The sequence below is a fragment of the Erinaceus europaeus genome, chromosome 2, assembly GCF_950295315.1.
Source record: "Erinaceus europaeus chromosome 2, mEriEur2.1, whole genome shotgun sequence".
NCBI lineage: Eukaryota > Metazoa > Chordata > Mammalia > Eulipotyphla > Erinaceidae > Erinaceus > Erinaceus europaeus.
This window is the reverse complement of record NC_080163.1, coordinates 15,119,364-15,128,163: the sequence shown is the minus strand read 5'-3', so window position 1 is coordinate 15,128,163 and position 8,800 is coordinate 15,119,364. Positions and strand designations below refer to the sequence as shown.

The following is an 8,800-nucleotide window of genomic DNA, read 5'->3' as shown; positions in this document are numbered from 1 at the left end:
ACATGGTTATATCAATAGATGCAGAGGATGCCTTTGACAAAATCCAACATCCCTTTATGGTCAAAACACTACAAAAATGGGAATAGATGGATAATCCCTCAAATATTGGAGTCTATAAATAGCAAACCTACAGCCAACATCATATTCAATGGTGAAAAACTGGAAGCATTTTTTCTCTGATCAAGTTCTAGACAGGTCTGCCCACTATCACTGTTGGTATGCTTCTAAGACCCCTTATGTTTCATTGGTTTAATCCCCCCGCTTAACACTGTATTCTATTTACAGAAACCACTGTTAACTAAGCACCACCCTGCCTCTAGGGCATTGGTTTAATCCTGCTGGTTCATACTCTTTTTTTGCTCTGCCCTTCTCCTTGTCACACCCTGATTGCCACCAATTTCTTTTTGCTCCACCCTCTCTACATCATATCCTGTTTCCACCCTACTTGGTGAGTATATATATAAGGACAGGATTGTGATTATAGTTAGTTTAGACAGCTGAGATTGTGCTGCATTCCACATGAATAAAGAGATACTGCTTCCCAGATGAGCCATGAGTCCCTGGTCATCTTTCTCTCACCCATGAAGCTAGCGCAGCAATCACCATTACTATTCAACATAGTGTTGGACATTAGCAATCAGCCAGGAGCAAGGAATAAAAGGCATACAGATCAGAAGAGAGGTCAAACTCTCCCCATTTGCCAATGACATGATAGTACACACAGACAAATCTAAGGAATCCAGCAAGAAGGTTTTGGAAATTATCAGGCAATACAGTAAGGTGTCAGGCTACAAATGTAACATGCAGAAGTACGTGGCATACCCTATAAAACACTAAGTTAGAAGAAGATGAAATCCAGAAATGAATTTCTTTTTTTTTTTTTTTAACAGTAAACACTTTTAATGAGTCTTTGGCATTCAACTGCTGTAGTTTTCCTAAGTAAACAATACTTTTCAACACTCAAGCTTTAACAGGGTGTTAAATTCTTAAAAGAGTCAGGTTAATTGATAATGGCAGTTGGATTAAAAAGTGAATAATCTGCTTCTTTTAGAGGAACACAGTTCTAAATTAGAACCTTCACATTCTTACTGTTTTTTGTTCTCCAGGGTTATTGCTGGGGCTCGGTGCCTGCACCAGGAAAACACTGCTCCTGGAGGACATCCCCCGCCTTTATTGCCCTTGTTGTGGTTGCCACTGTTGTTGATGTAGTTCGTTGTTGGATAGGACAGAGAGAAATGGAAAGAGGAGGGGAAGAGAGAGAGGAGGAGAGAAAGATAAGACACCTGCAGACCTGCTTCACCTCCTTTGAAGTGACGTGTGATTAAACTGCTGTGCTACCTCCTGACCCCCACAATATTTCTTAAGTGTGAATCCCCACATGAAGGAGTAAATAGGTATGCTTTCAATACATGAGTCACTGTGTGTTGCACATTCAAAACCATTCTTTGGGAATAGAACTTACATAGTTATGTAAGTTCATGCACACAAAAAATCCTTAGTCCAAAAAGTGTGAGTGTTGAGGTATAGCCCTTGAAGATGTTTTCTTCCTTGTAGATTTTCTAAAAACTTGAGGTTTGAGCCAAACTGGGAATTTATCCGATTTTGGCTATTAACAGGTTTTTATATGTCTACATCTTCCAGACAGTGGGGATTCTGAATACGTGCGACACATTTCAGACTGAGGCAGGGCCATCAGACCTTTACCGAGTCCACTTGTGCTTTCGGTTCTTACATATTGAATGAGTTCTTTCATGCCGGGTACAGTTTGACAGCCCACCAAATCTTTTACCACGCTTTCGACAGCTGTATGACCTTTCTGCCACATGAGTCTGTAAATGATGTACTAGTTCTTTATTCCCTGGGAAGGTTTTCCCACATTCTGGACACTTAAACATCTTCTCCCTTATTTGGATTCCTTCATGCTGACTCCAATGAGAATTCTGATGAAAGTTCTTCCCACAATGAGAACAGGAATAAGGCCTCTCTCCTGTATGGACTCCTTCGTGTTTGTTTAGGTTTGTTTTATGATTGAAGCCTTTCCCACAGTGACTACAGTTATAAGGTTTTTTTCTCCAGTGTGAGTCCTCTGGTGGGAAACAAGGTAAGAGCTTTCGTTAAACTCTTTCCCGCAGAGTGGACAAGTGTACCATATTTTTGATCTTCGATTTCAGGTAAGTGCTACAACATTGGTATCCACATATTTTGAGAGTTCTTCTAGTGGAGCATCATTTTCAATGGTAACTAAAAGATTTCTCATTTTTCTTTCCATTGCAGTGGATGCATTTAGTACTTTATCATAATTTGAAGGTTTCTTAGAGACCATTTCACCACAATCTGATGGGTGTTCTCCATGATTTTCATTCTCTCAGATTCTTTTCAAAGATCACCATCCTCAAGATTACTGTCATTAACTTTTTGAATGTTATAGACCAAGAAAAGTCCTATTCTCGCTTATTACCCTCGGGGGTGGGGGTAAGTCACACATCTGGAGCAGGCTTGAGGAGCATCATCTCCCCAACATTGTCTTCCTTCTCTGAGCTAGGCCACTGTGCAGAATCCAGGCTCACACACTCTTCTTGGGAGTGAAATACATTCAAGTCCTCAAAGACTGTCAGCTCCTCAGGCTTAGCTTTCCAACATGGAGACAATGTGTCCTGTTTCTGGTGGCCTCCTTCTCTGGGCACAAGGCTCACTAAGGGATGAGGTTGTGCTCTGTTCAGAAAGCCAGGGCTCCCACCCCTAACCGAAGCCAGGGGGTCCTTGGTTTTCTCACTGGGCTGGACCAGGCCTGACTTGGGCAAGAAGGTGAGGAATTGCTCCAGAAGCAGCTGGTGGATGGTCTTGGGCCCACTAGACACATTCTGAAGGAGGTCTTGTCCCAGCTTGGAGTTCGGAGGAACTCATAGTATGAAGGACTGCTTTGCCTTCTTGGAGGGCACAGGATCCACTTTTGCAGCCAAGGCGTCTTACAGCCACACAGCACCCTGCTTTCTAGGCTGGCTGCCCAGGCCTCCCTCTGCCATCCCGAAATGGCCGGCCGGGAGATTCCCGCTCCGGGAGAGACCTGGAGACCTCTTGAGAGTAGCCACACCCTTTGATCGCCCTACTGTGCATCCTCCTTGCTGCCTTCCGGGACTACAGCTCCAATTCCTTTTACTATAGCAACAAAAGCAACAACATATGTAGAAATAAACCTAACCAGAGAGCCCGGGCTTCTCTGTGGAGAAGTTCAGAGCTGGGCTGATCAGAGGGGCACTGCGGGTAGCTGAGAAAGTGCGGTCTTCAGGGGCAGGTTTCAAAGCTGGGCTTCTGGGGCATCAGACCCCAGGGCCATCAGGTCTCAACAGGTCTCCAAAACCAAGGTCTCAGCTTCTGGAAGGCAATAGTTGACTTGAGCTGCTATCTTGGGGTGCTTTCCAGAGGTGAAGATGTCAGAAACAAACTTTTCAAGCAGGTCCTTGCATTCATGGAAGAGGGCCAGTGTTCTTGAGGTAATACAAAGTCCATGGAGTCCTCACTCAAGGCAGGGGCTGGTGCAGTGGGCTCCACTGAGCTCTCAGGGCCTCAATGGGCAGGTGCTAACCAAAGAAGTGAAAGACTTGTATACTGAAAATGATGAGTCACTACTCAAGGAAATAGAAAAAGCCACAAAGAAGTGGAAAGGTATTCCATGTTTATGGGTTGTAAGAATTAACATCATCAAAATGAATATACTATCCAGAGCCATCTACAGATTGAATGCTATCCCCATCAAGATCCCAACCACATTTTTAGGAGAATAGAACAATTGCTACAAATGTTTATCTGGAACCAGAAGACCTAGATTTGCCCAAACAATCTTGAGAAGAAAGAACAGAACTGGAGGCATCACACTGCCAAATCTCTCACTGTATTATAGTACTGTTTTGCTAGGGTTGTGGGAGGGAGAGATAACCCATCTGTCCTTCTTCCGGCTTCTCTTGTTGAACAGGTTTCCCTTTTGAGCCATCCAAGTCACAGCACAGCAGAATGTGGCATCCTTTGTGACAGCTGTCTAGTACTCCAAAGAAGCAAGAATCCATTATTGTCACCTCTGAGAACTTATTCGTTCAGGAGCTGCGTGGTGGTGCATCTGACTGGGCACACAGGATATAATGTGCAAGAACCCATGTTTGAGCCCCTGGTCCCCACCTGCAAAGGGGAAAGCTTTTCGAGTGGTGAAGCAGTGCTGCAGGTGTCTCTCTTTAGCCCCCCTTCCCTCTCAATTTCTGGCGATCTCTGTCCAATAAGTAAAAAAAATATATAACGATAAAAAAAGAGATGTGTTAGCCCACCCTCTTCTGTCAGGCTGTTTGATGGGAATTCATCATGACCCATTTTTCCTCGTGGCTCTGCTCTCTCTGAGTTTCCCAATAATGTACGTTTCGACATTAACCCATAATGACTGACTCATGGGATTTTGTTGTTGTTGATTATTTATTTATTTATTTATTTCCTTGTGTATTGAGGTCAAACTGAGAGTGAGGGAGTCGGGCGGTAGTGCAGCGGTTAAGCACACGTTGCTCAAAGTGCAAAAGTGAAGTAAGGATCCGGGTTTGAGCCCCCGGCTCCCCACCTGCAGGGACATGACTTCACAGGTGGTGAAGCAGGTCTGCAGGTGTGTCTCTTTCTCTCCCCCTCTCTGTCTTCCCCTCCTCTCTCCTCTTCTCTCTGTTCTGTCTAACAATGATGACAACAATAATAACTACAACAACAATACAAACAACAAGGGCAACAAGTGGGAAAATCAATAAATAAGAATAAAAAAAAGTTCCAAGTGAGAGACCTTAACTGATAGTAACAAATGCAACTTTATGAGGGCAGCAAAGGAGTGTTTATCGAACTTTTGTTCTTTTCAGAAGTTGAGTTTCCAAAGTTTTGAATGATTATCATTTCACACAGACTTTCCTAGAACACTGCCAGTTGTAAAATAGGACTTTTTCAATTGGTATTTGACATAGTTAATGCCTTTGACCAGTAGGTGGCAGTCCTATGCAATAGTTTAAAGTACTTACAGAAGGTAAGGAAGGGTTTCTTAGTATTTGAATCATCTGTCCATCTGCTTCCTCCCCTCCTGACCCCCTCCCACTGGTATTCTACTCAGAACAGCAGTCTCTTTCTTGCCATATCACCTCTCTTCAGGTGCCCAGGGATGTCTTGCTGCCAGTCTATTTGCTCACATGAAAATATCTTTTTTTGGTTAAAATTTATTTAGTAAATAACATTTAGTAATTTATTACTAAATTTATTTATTTATTTAGTAAATGACAGGACTGTAAGATAAGAGGGGCACAATTCCACCCCATTCCCACCACCAGAGTTCTGTATCCCGTCCCCTCCATTGTAAGGGTCCCTATTCTTTATCCCTCTGGGAGTATGGACCAAAGATCTTTCTGGGTGCCGAAGGTGGGAGGTCTGACTTCTGTAATTTCTTCTCCACTGGACATGGGCATCTGCAGGTTGACCCATACTCCCAGCCTGTTTCTGTCTTTCCCTAGTGGGGTAGGACTCTGGGGAGGTGAGGTTCTAGGACACATTGGTGAGGTCATCTGCCCAGGGGAAGTCAACTTGGTGTCATGGTAGCATCTGCAACTTGATGGCTGAAAAAGCACTAGGATATAAAGTAGAACAATTTGTTTAATAACCAGGAGCCTAAAGGTAAGAAAGGAGTAGGTGACATTTGGTGGTCTCCATTCTGGAAAAAGGTGTAGGTCTATTTATTATTTTATTTATTATTCTGTGGCATTGGGGCCCTTTGTATACACCACAGTTTCACCACTCCCTGGTCAGTTTTTTCATTCATGGAGTGAGAAAGAGGGAGACAGAGAGAGAGAGGAGAGAGAGAGAGAGGAAGAAAGAGAGAGATCACCAGCTTAAGGTGGCCCTTTCCTGTGATGTCAGGGTTCAAGCCTGCACTGTTTTCCAGGCAAGCATGTGACCTACCAAATGCCTTATCTCTCCAATTCTAGGAAAGGTTTTTTTTGGGTGGTGGGTCACTAGAATGTGGTACTCACCTCTCCCAGCAGCCGTTTCCCCCCTATAACTCTTTGATAGAAGGTGTGTGGGAGAGAGAAGCAGTTGGGGAGGAAGGGAGAGACAGAAAAGTGAGGCACCGATAGCATTGCTCCACAGCTTGTGAAGCTGTCCCACCCCGCCCCTCCATTGTAGGTCGTGATGGAGGCTTGAACCCAGGTCCTCACAAATGGTAATGCAGGCTTGAACCCTGACATCACAGGAAAGGACCACCATGGCTGGTGACTTCTCTCTTCCTCTCTCTCTCTCATTCTCTCTCCTATCTATCTATCTATCTATCTATCTATCTATCTATCTATCTATCTATCTTTCACCCTCTTTCTCTCTCCATGAATGAAAAAACTGACCAGGGAGTGGTGAAACTATGGTGTATACACTCTACTGGGAATGTCACCACCCTACCGCATCCCCCTCAAAGGTCTTTCATACTTAATTCTAATCAGCTTATAGGAGCAGAATCTGCTGCATACTTTGCAGGGCTCAGTATAAAATGAAAACTCAAGATACTTAGCTCAAAATTTATCCAGATTTTTTTTTACCAGAGCACTGCTCTGCTCTGGCTTATGGTGGTACAGAGGAGTGAACCTGGTACTTGGGAACCTCAGGTATGAGAGTCTCTTTTCATAACCATTAGGCTACCTACCCCTGCCCCATCCAGAATCTCAAGACACAAAGAGAGCCTCAAGCCAAGCATGAGCCCCTACCTTCTGAGTCTGCCTATGTCACACACCTATGATACCAGCCTTGTGTAAGACATTAAAAGCCCTCCCCTTCTTCTGCTCTCTCTCTCTCTCTTTCACCCTTCCATTACTTTCTGCCACTGCCATGCCAAGACATCTGACCATTTAGTTGCCTCATTTGAAAGTTGACTAAACTACATTTCCCAGAGATGAAGTGACTTGCACATAGCCCTGGCTGGTTGTGTCAGACTGAACTGAGTTCTCCTTCACCAGCCCCAGGCGCACCCTCCTACACAGACTCTGAGAGGGAGATTTTGAGAACAGTTTTCCCTTCTACTCAAGACTCTTGTCTTCCCTACAAGAGAAGGACATGGGCTTGTGAGTACCAGCTATGTGTTTTATTCTTTTTTTTTTCATTATTTTTTTTTCTTTAGTGAGCCTGGCAGTAGAGTACCAGATTAAGCAAATAGTGCAAATCACAAGGACCCACTCAAGGATCCGAGTTCAAACTGCTTGCTCCCCACCTGCTGGGGTTTGATTTGCAAGTAGTGAAGCTGGTTTGCAGGTGTCTGTCTTTCTTTCCCCTTCTCTGTCTTCCCCTCCCCTCTCAGTTTCTCTCTGTCCTGTCTGACAACAACAGCAGCAACAACAACAGCAACATGGGAAAATGATGGGCTCCAGGAGCAGTGAATTCATAGTGCAGGCACCGAGCCCCAGCGATAACCCTGGGGACAAAAATAATTAAGTTTTTTTCCCCCTCCAGGGTTATCACTGGGGTTGTTGTCAGCACTACAACTCCACTACTCCTGGAGGCCATTTTCCCCTGCTTTTGCTGTTGTTGTTGTTGCTGCTGTTGTTGGGTAGGACAGAGAGAAATTGAGAGGAGGCTTAAATAGAGATGGAGAGAGAAAGACACCTGAAGACCTGCTTCACCGCTTTTGAAGCAACCCCCACGCAGGTGGGTAGCCAGGGGCTCTAACTGGGATCCTTAAGTGGGTCCTTGTGATAGCCTGTTTTTCTCTCCCCCTTTCTTTCTTCCCCTCATCTCTCCATTTCTCTCTGTCCTATCCAACAATGTCAACATCAATAACAACAATAATAACTAAAACAACAATGAAAAAGAACAAGGGCGCAAAAGGGAATAAATAAATATCAAAAAGAAAATACTATGAAAGGAAAGGTCTCACCTGAGTAATGAGGGTGAAGGGTTGACATTCCATGCCTGACATCTCTGGACACAGTCTGAAGTGAAGCATGCTGAGGTGGTACTCATTACCTTGATTAGGTTGGGATCAATGATCATGCAGATGCATTATCATTCTGTATGAATTGAGAGCAGCATGCAGGAAAGTGAGCCCCAACCTAGAGGTTCCAGAACTGGGGGAAACACAGGCTCTATAGAGGAAGCTGGAGGTTCCTCTGCTGCCTTAGGGTTTAAGAAGACAATAGTTATTGCTATAATCACATTATTTGGTAATTGGAATAACTGTGAAATATCCCTTTGTTAATGTTTGCTGTATTATACACAACACCACCATAATGTACGTCCTTTGAAATTATTTGTATATAGCTGTGCCACCGGTTACCTCTGTTCTCCCTGGTCTAAGCTTTTAAGAGAGTCAGCATATCAGATACATAGACTCAGCCTATGAATTAAAAAGACTCAGTCTGTGCTTTAAAAAGTTTGAGACATTCAATCAACTTTTCCCCTCTCATATTAATCAAATAATGATTTATATGACTACAAATTAATAGGAGTGTACATAAACACACAAAAAGACACAATAGCCTGCAGTGAGTCAGTATGAAGTTCATAATGATATAGTGTCTACTTAGACTTAGATACCCTCCTCACCTACTTCCCATTACAGTTCTCTCACTCACTCCAAAGCTCACATTAGAAGGCAAGGACTGCAAAAGATGAACAGAAGCAAGAGACTGGCACACTTTAATGAGGACTCTTTAGTCACTATCAAGCCACCCCATCAGCTGGGACCCTAATCAGGGAGTCCTCAGATTCCAAATAGACATGATGGGCCTAGGTCTCAAATAAATACCTCTCTCTATTG

The 8,800-nt window shown here is 43.8% G+C and overlaps 1 pseudogene; it reads right to left on the bottom strand.

The window, feature by feature from the left end:
* Positions 1-1,449: 1,449 nt before the first annotated feature.
* On the bottom strand, positions 1,450-4,410 carry LOC132532746 (zinc finger protein 200-like; annotated as a pseudogene).
* Positions 4,411-8,800: the final 4,390 nt, after the last annotated feature.